An 11,261-nucleotide genomic window follows, 5' to 3' on the forward strand; every position below is an offset into this window, starting at 1 on the left:
CTCAAGAAATATATACAGTACCTGACAAAGTTTGGACACCTACTAGTTCAAGGGTATTTCTTTATTCTTACCATTTTCCACACTGTAGAATAATAGTGAAGACATCACAATTATGAAATTAAACATATGGAATCATGTAGTAACCAAAAAATTCTTAAATCAAAATACATTTCTAGTTGAGATTCTTCAAAATAGTAACTGCATTTGAAATAAATCACAGACAGTGTCCCCAGTGTTTGATCTACATAACTGTTAGGTTACTAGCTGTTCATGTAGATTTGCACAGGTGAAAGAATGAATCAGATATAGAGACTTCTTCAGTGTTAATTCATCAGTCATAGTACATGTCTCCAGATGTTACTATCACAGCTCTCACCAGTGTTAGTTTCTCTCTGCTGATTCCCACCATCTAACAGTTGACATTAGGTTAGATGGTGTTATAAATCAACGTCCCAGGATTGTCGTGTCTAGTAAGTTATCCATCTCCATGGAAACAGAAGAATAGTTATATGGTATGACTAAACAAAGAATGCCAAGCCTCTAAGTTATATCTTACACATACATATAATTAACATTCCTTGTCCCCTCAGCTCATACACCAGAAAAGCACTCCCACACCACCACCGCCTTCTTCATACAAGTAAATTATTTTCTTAATAAAGCAGCTACCAGCTAAATCTTTGCAAGTAAGAATACATATTTCTATGAAAACAATGAGTTTGAGGCTTAATTTTTTTTAGAGTGAAAACAACACATAATATGCTGTTTATTGATTCTGGAACACTGAGTGTAGCATACATGTCATGAATTTGCGCATATAAGCAAGCATTCAAATTCTCACATAATATTTTTTTTTGTATAAGGATCTTCTCTATAGTGTACATTTGAGGACATCCCCTCTTCTGTCTAAAGTCCATATGATGTTTCATTCCTCTTTCATCATATTCACTATGAGATTACTATTAAAAGGTTTGCCACTTGCGTTGCAAGCAAAAGCATAAAACTCCAGAATAATTTGTACAAATAATAAAACTTCACTGCCTATTATGTAATGTAATAATGAGTATTCATAACCGTTGTGATTCATAACCTTCATTACTGAAAGGAGGTGTGGTTCTGCAGTGAGACAGTCATTGTAGATGCCTTACATGCATGGCTTTTGTTGAAGTATGGAGTAGTCATCGTGAGCATGACCCTGATTCCCAAATCCTATGAGACATCGCCAGCCATTTGGAGTAAGGTGCAGTTTTCCTGAATAGCCATTGGGATCACTAAAACCAGGAAAACAAATGAAAATCCACTAAATATATATTTGGCAACAGTAAGAATTTACATAGAGGAAAATGTAAAATTGGTCTATGTCTGGAAAAACACTAACCCTGGTATATACAGCTCTGGAAAAAATTAAGAGACCACTGCAAAATGATTAGTTTCTCTGGTTTTAATATTCATAGTTTTGTGTAAAATTAACAGTTTTGTTTTATTCTATAAACTCCTGAAAACATTACTGCCAAATTCCAAATAAAAATGTTGTCATTTAGCATATTTATTTATAGGAAATAACAAGTGGTCAAAATAACTAAAGAAAATAAAGATGCGTTGTTTTCAGACCTCAAATAATGCAAAGAAAACTAATTAATAAAAATCTTTAACTTTGAACTTATGAATAGTTCACAAATCAATATTTGGTGGAATAACCCAGATTTTTATTCCACCAAGCTTTCATGCGTCTTGGCATGCTCTCCGCCAGTCTGTCACATTGCTGTGGGGTGACTTTATGCCACTCCTGGCACAACAATTAAAGTAGCTCAGCTATGTTTGATGACTTGTGACTATCCATCTTCCTCTTGATCAAAATCTAGAGGTTTTCAATGGGGTTCAGGTCTGGAGATTGGGCTGGCCATGACAGGGTCTTGATCTGGTGGTCCTCCATCCACACCTTGATTGACCTGGCTGTGTGGCATGTAGGATTATCCTCCTGGAAAAATACATTCTCAGAGTTGGGGAACATCAGAGTAGAAGGAAGCAGGTGTTCTTCCAGGATAACCTTAGCTTGATTCATGCGTCCTTCACAAAGACAAATCTGCCCGATTCTAGCCTTGCTGAAGCATCCCCAGATCATCACCAATCCTCCACCAAATGTCACAGTGGGTGCAAAACTGTGGGTTCTAGGCCTCTCCAGGCCTCCATCCAACCAAAGCTGAAAATTTTACTTGTGAGAGAAGATGACCTTACTCCATTCCTCAACGGTCCAACCCTTATGGTCTCTTGAAAACTTCGGCCTGGCTCTTCTTTGATTTTCATTGATGAAAGGCTTTTTTCTAGCTTTGCACAACTTCAGCTCTGCACCTAGGACCCTGTGTTGAAACGTCCTTGCAGTGTATTTCAGCCCGGCAGCTGTTCAGCATTCATTTTGTAGGTCGCTTGATGTTATCCTACGGTTGTTGAGTGACATTCAAATTAGTTGACGGTCATCTGGGTCAGTGAACAGTGGTTTTCGACCTCTGCCAGTCTGTAGCTTTGTTGGCCCCAATGTCTGTTGCTTGACCTTTTTCTTATGAACCGCCGTCTTTGAAATTTCCAGGATGGAAGCAACCTGACGCTCACTGTATCCTTCTGCCAGTAAAGCCAGAATTTAACCCTTCGCTCCCTCACTCAAAGCTTTTCTTTTCAACCCTTTTGCCATGCTGAATAGTTATTTTTTTTATTCAAATTACCTTTGTGGTACTACTTGCACTGTTTTTGCCATCCTGCTGGTCGTATTGCAAGAGGATAGTGATGACCACAGCAGGGGTTTTTATAATTTTCCCTGTTAAATTAGATTTGGTTCATGTTATCACCTAATCAGTAACTCATTAAGTAAAATGAGGTGTGCCTGTGTTGTAATTTAAAAGACACTGGAATGGAATGGCTGCCATACACATAGAGATTCTAATTTAAATAGGAGTGGTCTCAAATTTTTTTCCAAGAGCTGTATGTACTATCACTCCAAAATGTCACTTTGAAATGTCCTTGTTTTTGAAAGAAAAGCATTTTTCCCCCATTAAAATAATAATATTAAATTAATCAGAAATACAGTGTAAACATTGTTAATGTTGAAAATGACTATTATTGCTGGAAACGGCTGTATAGGCAAATTGAAGCACATTAGCAGCAACCATCACTCTTGTGTTCCAATGGCATGTTGTTTGCTGATCCAAGTGTATGATTTTAAAAGGGTAATTGATCATTAGTAAACTCTTTTGCAATTATGTTCGCTCAGCTGAACTGTTGTGCAGATTAAAGAAGCAATACAACTGTCTTTCTTTAGACTAGTTGAGTATCTGCAGCATCAAAAATTGTACTTCTGAAACTCATCAGTCTTTTCTTGTTCTGAGAAATGAAAGCTACAGATGTCACTCATCTAATTAAAGCATTTTCTTACCACTTTAAGATCAGGCAGATTGCGTCAACATACAGTACATTGCGTTATACTGTGATTGCACTATTCCAAACACATGGGGGAAGCTAGAACTCTGAAAATGCTATCAATTCTCGAAAAAATAAATGTAAATGATAGTTGCACACAATGTTTTCAATATTCCTAACATCACAGTTTTCCTTTAAAACAATGTTTCGAGTTGCGTCTTTACTGCTATAGCCTAATAATTTTTTAATAAAGAAATACACTAATTGCCTACACAAAAATCTTTCTCTATTTCATTTCTTACAAGGTAAGAAAAAAATATTTTGACATTTAACCAAATACATGATTTACACTAGGCTAGAAACGCCCATGCCTTACAGACCTCTACTATCCGTGCTGTTTAACGTTGCTAGCATTCAATAGTAAAAAATAATGAATTACAGGATTTGTTTGTTTTAAATGTCAAATCAATTAGAGGAATACAAGAATGTGTTTGTATTTATTTTTATGATTGGAATACGAAAAAAATAAAGATTACTTCAAAAGAACACAGCTTCTGAAATTTGTTTAAAAAACCCTGGCAAACGAAAATGTTTGCAGTGTACACAGTTTTCGTTGGAGTTGTTCAGTGTGCACTTGATGTTTCATTAATTAGTAGGCTATTTAGTGTATCACATTTCAAGAATCACATAAAAAGCTGAATCTTCAGCAAAATCATTTTATAATGGTATTTTCCAAATCAATTGCACTGACAAATAAATAGAAGTTAGACAGCAACGCCCAGGTACTGTAGGCATGACACTTTTATTTTGTTAGAAATTAAATAATGACGAAAATCCAGATGTCTAAATAATATTTAAAAGGCTATTTTGGGGGAAAAAATGCATAAAGGCTGTTTATGCATGCCCCCTGTGGATGAATGTTGTGCCCCCTGTGGATGAATGTTGTGCCCCTTGTGGAGGAATCGGATCGGGTGTCTGTGTTGTACAAGGAAGTATCAAAGACACCCCAAACTTTTCAACGGTAGTGTATATATAAATATATATTTCCCCCTGGTTTGTAATAAGAAATAATGGCGTACTCACATGCACACATACAACTTTGTATCTGATTTTTCAGTCGTTACCGATTTGTTGTTTGGATAACCTTTGACCCATTCCACTCCCCTACCAGCACATGGATCCACAAGAGCCTGCAGAAACAAATTCTTGTTATCTGTTTTGGGGTTATTATACACAAACACAGTGAATTGCTTTAAGGGGAAATATAAAATATTTGTTCTTTACTACTAGCAGAAAAATAAGCAGAAATTATCACTAGACATCAGCAGTTAATGTTTTAAGTTGATGTTTTAAATAATCTTTTTATAAAAAAGTTATCAGTGATTGGCATTCCCAATTCAACCTTTCTCGCTGGTCCGTCTGTTAGTTTACATTGAGTTGTAATTTCCTTGTAGTCGCTTAGACACTCGTAGCACTAACCTTCTCACAGTTAGCCACCCTGGACTAGCTAGTACTACAGAAGCCTCTTTTGGTAAGGGTAGACGAGGACATGTCGTGTTATTGTTTAGAAGCAGGATTCTAAAGCGCCCCTTTAAATATTAACCCACTTAGCAAATTATTGTGCTCTATTGGATTCCATCTCAGTATGCCACGCCCCAAAATTCCAACTAGCTTTTTCATTGCACTCTACAGCCTCCTTGAGGTATGTCAGGACCATTTAAGCTCAGTTGTGTTTGTTGGCCAGGGAATGCGTTCACTTCAAGCATATGTGTTGTGACAAAAACATCCTGGTTGAACGGGCATTGTAATACACATGTTCTTGGAAAGATCCCTTTTAATCATTGACTATGCACAACTTGCATTTGTATTATTGGCAAAGCCATGATGGCAAATTGGACTTCCGATTAAATCATGACACAAAGTCCATTTAATCATTGACCAATGAAATTAGATCAGTGTTAAAAAACAAGTACAATTTGTACATTTCTAAATGTTTTGAAGCAGTTCAGGTACAACAGAGGCAGTTTCATGGACCGCTTGACCACTCTAGGCCAAGTAACTAAACAAAACAAGACCATAACACCAACAGCTGAACTAACCAAAAATCCCCCAATTAAGAAAGCCAATATCACTAGAGATTTTGTTTTTCAGTATTGTCCTATTTGTTCTGAAAATTTGTTTGAATAAATCAGATTCATAATATTCACCTCATAGGCCTCAACAGAGTGTTCCGAGGAAGCATACTCAAAATTGCAGTAGTTTTTTTCAAGAATGTAAATCCATCCTCCATGATATAGACCGTCTGGTCCTCGAGCTCTACAAACAAATGCTCCTCTAGGTGTTTTGACAGTATCTGTAATACAAAGGCCACATTAATGTTACGTTAATGTTACATTAATGATGTCGCAGCACCTTTAATGTTAGTGTGGTACATGTAACGGAACATTCAAATGGAAAGGATACAGTAAATTTTTTACTTATATAGAATATGGCCTGGTACATACTTGCTGGTATTATGTTTGAGGCCTTCCATTGTAGATCCTGTTCCCGGCAGCCCTGGTAAGGGTCCCCTACCCAAGGACTCCTACACGTACATTTGGGTGCATTATTTGCTCCAGTGCAATCAGCGTTGACCCCACAGGGATTATTATCATTGCATGCAGAGATGCATTTTCCTTCTCTACACACTTCGTTATACTGACAAACTCTGTCAATACTGCACCTATCACATCTTTGTAGAACAAAAATCGGGCAAGGTTGTTTTGAACACATATATTTCACACTGTGACTGCCGTCTTGGAAATCCCATCCATTCATGCATGTCGCTGTGCAGACGGTTGTTCCCTTTTCATATTTGCATTCCAGGGTCAACTTTTCAGTCTGGTCAGTGTGACACACAGGCAAGTGACTCCATTGTCCATTAGAGCAGGTGACGGTCTTTGGAAATGGTTGGTAGCCATCTTCACATTTGAGGTGCACCAGCTGTTTATTGCTGTGGTAGGGCTTCTCGCAGTAACTATTAGATAGTTGTTCAGCATTAAGTGGTCCACATCCATTTTTGTTGTACAATGCCCATTGTTCAGAAACATAACGTTTAAATGTATCCTTGACCGTATGTGCATTGTCCTTTTTCCCTGTGATCACTAGATATTTTGACCAGGCTGAGACGGCTTCTTTCTCAAGGGCAAATATGTATTGTACAAAATAATCTAATTTATTTCTGTATTCTAAAGTGCATTCCTTGGGGTTTTTTCCATTACTGTCAATCAGCAGAGACTCGCGAACAATATCTAGGATTGTCCTTGTCTCCTCGAATCCCTTGCCCTGCATCATGTTGTTGAATTCGCTGATCATGTACAAGAACGTGTTACCTTTTGGAAAAGTGCTTCCAACCTCTTCTATGAACTCGCTTTGGGTTATATTTTCGGCTTGAAGTTCAAAAAGTTTAGCTTTTATGTAACGGAATTTCTGTATGACATTGCTGTACTTCACAAATATAACGGTCCAAGCTATGTCATTGCGGATAGTTTGAACTTGTATTTTTATAAAGCTTTGCAGATCGTTGATACTGTAATATATAGCAGTCATATCTGGAACAGGCTTTAAGGCAATACTATTCAGTTGAGCTTCTATAGCTGAAAAGTCAATAAAATGTTTAATACTTTCCTCACATGTTTGACCAGTGAACATTCTGGTGCATATACATAATTCCTCTGTTGTGTCTTTAAGTTGTTTGCACTTTCCATCATTGTGACATTTGTTTTTCGAGCAAGGGTCCTGTTCAACAACATCATTACTCTTCAAAAATATAGTAAGATCAAACATCTTGACTTCAGTTGATCCGTATTCAGTTTGTATTGTTCTGCTACACTGAAACTCTATTAAGCCTCTGGTAGGTGTTTGGGCATAGTTTGAATCTTTATAAACAGTGTGGATGTATTCTAAATGTTTTAAAGTCCTGTCAGCAAAAGGGCTACTCAAGCCATGCTTTTTCATATTGAAACACTGGCTCTCCCCAAGTTGTCTTTGTATTTCCATTTTAATACCCTCATTGACAATAAAGTTTTTTTCTCTGTAGATAATATGAATTTTTGCTTTGTCTTGGGCGATAAGGTCTGTAGTGTGGCCATATCCTTTCTCCTCTTCATTGTTAATATCATGCACTATAACTGTCCATTCATACCAGATAAACTTCTGGTTCAATTTTGTACCAATGGCATTGGCTAGCTCTAAATTGCTTGAGAATTGTTCTGTTTTAATTTTATTAGCGTCTTCCAAAGCCCAATTTAAAGTTTCATCTACACACTGAATCATAGCGTCCTTCATTGCTGTCAGCATGGTGGTTAACCTTTCAACTCCCTCTTTTGCTCCAGAAACACCCCCATAACCCATCATTATGTCATAATACACATTCAGCTGCAAGCCTTTAACCATGAGACTCAAAAAGTAGCCAGAATACATTGACAGGATCTTGACGTCACCCTTCGACTTCTGAATGACTAGTTGTAAAAGATTTTTGTTTAGACTCGCATCTTCGTTTTCAGTTAGGTAGCGATAAAAGTTAGAGACACTGTTACGTGTTGCACTGTTGGTGTAGTGACTGGTAAAAGCTTCAGCTAAACTTGCTTTCCTTCTTTCATCGAGTGCAGGAGCCTGTTCTAGGAATTTCATCAACTCAGCCCAGGAGTTTTTTATGGCATTCTCGTCTCTACCATATGTGCTTGCATAGGTGTCCCACTCAATCTCCTTTGCTAAGGAGTCTATTTGAAGAGCAATTGAATCTAGTTTTCTGTTGATCTCTGAAAATTGCTCTTTCATGAACTCCATATTTGGATCACTTTGTGGAATGAAGGCCAAAATTAAACCTAATATTGAGCCAACAAATCCAAAACAGGACGCAACTTTGGACAAGGAATCCATCACTTTCAGGACTTTTGTCAGGGCTTTACCAGCTTTTTCTGTTTCCTTCAAAATTGTGTTCATCTCTGCCAGGCCTTCCCCAAAACCCTTAAAGGCATCTAAAGCATTTTTCATTTCAACAGCCTGCTCAGTTACAGATTTTTGTGTTTCTTTGTCTGTAGTTGAAGCTGCATCTTGCATCCATGATGGTTGTACCCCGTCACATTCCAAAACTGGCGATGCTTGTGGAAAGCTGCTGTGTAGAAGTAGGTACACCACTAAGATTAAAAACTTTTTGGTACCCATGGCAGCGTTTCTGCAGTGTGGGGGGTGGGGGGGGGGGGTGGGGGGGGAGACAAAATCGGAGGTAACTCAATAACATTGAATAAACTGATTAAAACTCTTCTGTCTGCTATGACACAGAACTAACCCCAATTGACCCTTGTTAACATATTTACATTTTCACTTTACTTTAACTTTGCACTTAATAACTTATCTTTTAGGAGAACAAATATAACAATGTCTGCATAAAACAAATATTGAATACATCTGAAAATATTAGCATTGTGCTGCATTTGAAAATGGCGGGTTGAAAATGTAAGGTTGTGATGGTATGGAAATTGTGGTCACTCATCTGTTAGTTCTGCAGTTTTAAATCTTAATTTTAAAACAGCTGATATATTATTTTAAATTTTTTTGCAGATCAGTCATTAATGTCAACCAAGTCAATGGTGAATACTGTCATTATTAATGTCAACCAAGTCAATGGTGAATACTGTCATTATTAATGTCAACCAAGTCAATGGTGAATACTGTCATTATTAATGTCAACCAAGTCAATGGTGAATACTGTCATTATTAATGTCAGCCTAGTCAATGGTGAATACTGTCATTATTAATGTCAGCCTAGTCAATGGTGAATACTGTCATTATTAATGTCAACCAAGTCAATGGTGAATACTGTCATTATTATTGTCAACCAAGTCAATGGTGAATACTGTCATTATTATTGTCAACCAAGTCAATGGTGAATACTGTCATTATTATTGTCAACCAAGTCAATGGTGAATACTGTCATTATTAATGTCAACCAAGTCAATGGTGAATACTGTCATTATTATTGTCAACCAAGTCAATGGTGAATACTGTCATTATTAATGTCAACCAAGTCAATGGTGAATACTGTCATTATTAATGTCAACCAAGTCAATGGTGAATACTGTCATTATTAATTTCAACCAAGTCAATGGTGAATACTGTCGGTTTAACCATGCATGATCTTTAACTGGTGGGCGACAAGGAAATGCATTGTTTTCTACAGTTTTAATTTTCTTTCTCCATTTGTCTGGTATTGTCACAATGTATGTATGAACCAGGTGCAGGCAGAAGTAATCGGTGATGAGTCTTTAATTGAACAAAAGTAACACAGAGCACAAAAACACAATGAAAGAAAAGGGCTGACTAACGCAACAAAACGAAAGCAGGCAACTGGTAAAAATTACTTACAAATAACAGCAACACACCAGACATCCAGACACGACAATAACAATGATCCACAATGTGGGGAGCAGAGGGGAAACATTTAAACACTTAAAAATTAGTAGATAGGGACCTGGTGTGCATGATTGAAAACATGTGACAGTCCGGGATGTGTTCCTGCGTGATGGGAAACTGAAAATGTATGGCACAGTGGCGCTGCTGCTCACCGTACCATGACAGGTATGGCTGCGATAAGTTGATTAAACCTCTGAAGTGAGCTTGTTTCACCATATACTTGTTTGAGTTGCTCATGAGTGATATGATTCCTGTCTTTGTTCATGATGTCTTTAAGAAACAAGATACCCTTCATTGTAATTCTTTGAATGAAAATTGGTTTATTTTCAAATATATATATATATATATATTTTATTTAGCCATATAATTTGGTGTAAGATTTTTTCAAGCTGTTCAGGGGGATGGAATTGGAATTGTAACCAGCTTTGTATAAATTCGTTCATAAAGGTCAACGTTTCAAAGAATGTACCATTGTCTATATTATTTTTGTGATGGTCTCAATCCATAACTGCCCTTTCAATATCCATCACAGCCCTTGTAACATTTATTTTGTTATACTTAACTCTGCTAAATATTTTTTTATTTAGATATGCTGGGCAGTATTCCATAAATATCCGGTTTTAACTGGGTTTACCAGATCATTATAAAAATGATTATTATACACAGATGAGGCTAGATTTTCATCAGCACTCCCCCATGAAAACATTGACAAATTATACATGTGCCCTTCTCAATTATTCGCACCTTGTGGAATGGAGGAAAGAATTGTCCAGTTGTCTCGGAAGGAAACTGCAATTTGATCAATCTCCCATCAATCAATTATTTAATTTGTACCCAATGCCCCACACTGCTACCAAATACCTCAACAACCCTCCATGCTTGTTCAGTTATTGCAGCGCGTCTGTTCCTGACAATTTAATCTATTGTTTTCTTTGAACGATTTTAGCTGAAAGATTTGATTTCTTTCATGTTTTGAGTTTAAATTGAAGCGAATGAACAACAATGACATTTTCTCATAGTTAACCAAGGGTACCAATATTAATGGAAGGCACATCATACACTTAGTACATCTATAAAAAATAAGGTCTTACCAGCATGGATAGATTCTCCTTTCTTGTCTGGAATTGATGTTGTACTTGTCAAAAAGTATGGTGAAGGTCACAAGTTTCTCAGACTTTTATAATGTTTTACTGGGGGAGTAACCTTATTTGGGTAAATATGGAAGTTACTCATTGGCTTATACCACTGCTGTTCATGATCATTAAGCTAATGATTAGATCAGATTCAACTTTATTGTCCTTGAACAGTAAAGCTAGGGGAATGGTGCTTTTATATTGAAATAGACATTGTTGGCTATGTACAACGGTGATGTCCAAAACAAGAATGCAATGGCAGAAAAA

General features: G+C 36.9%; 1 long non-coding RNA gene across 1 annotated transcript; it reads right to left on the reverse strand.

The window, feature by feature from the left end:
- Window positions 1-114: 114 nt before the first annotated feature.
- On the reverse strand, window positions 115-11,051 carry LOC105008844. The gene is made up of 5 exons (XR_827705.5): window positions 10,953-11,051; window positions 5,913-8,623; window positions 5,616-5,761; window positions 4,492-4,598; window positions 115-1,271 (listed from the first exon to the last, which is right to left on the reverse strand). It is a non-coding gene; the product is annotated as an SE-cephalotoxin (long non-coding RNA).
- Between the last annotated feature and the right edge of the window lie 210 nt (window positions 11,052-11,261).

Source organism: Esox lucius, chromosome 24, assembly GCF_011004845.1.
Source record: "Esox lucius isolate fEsoLuc1 chromosome 24, fEsoLuc1.pri, whole genome shotgun sequence".
NCBI lineage: Eukaryota > Metazoa > Chordata > Actinopteri > Esociformes > Esocidae > Esox > Esox lucius.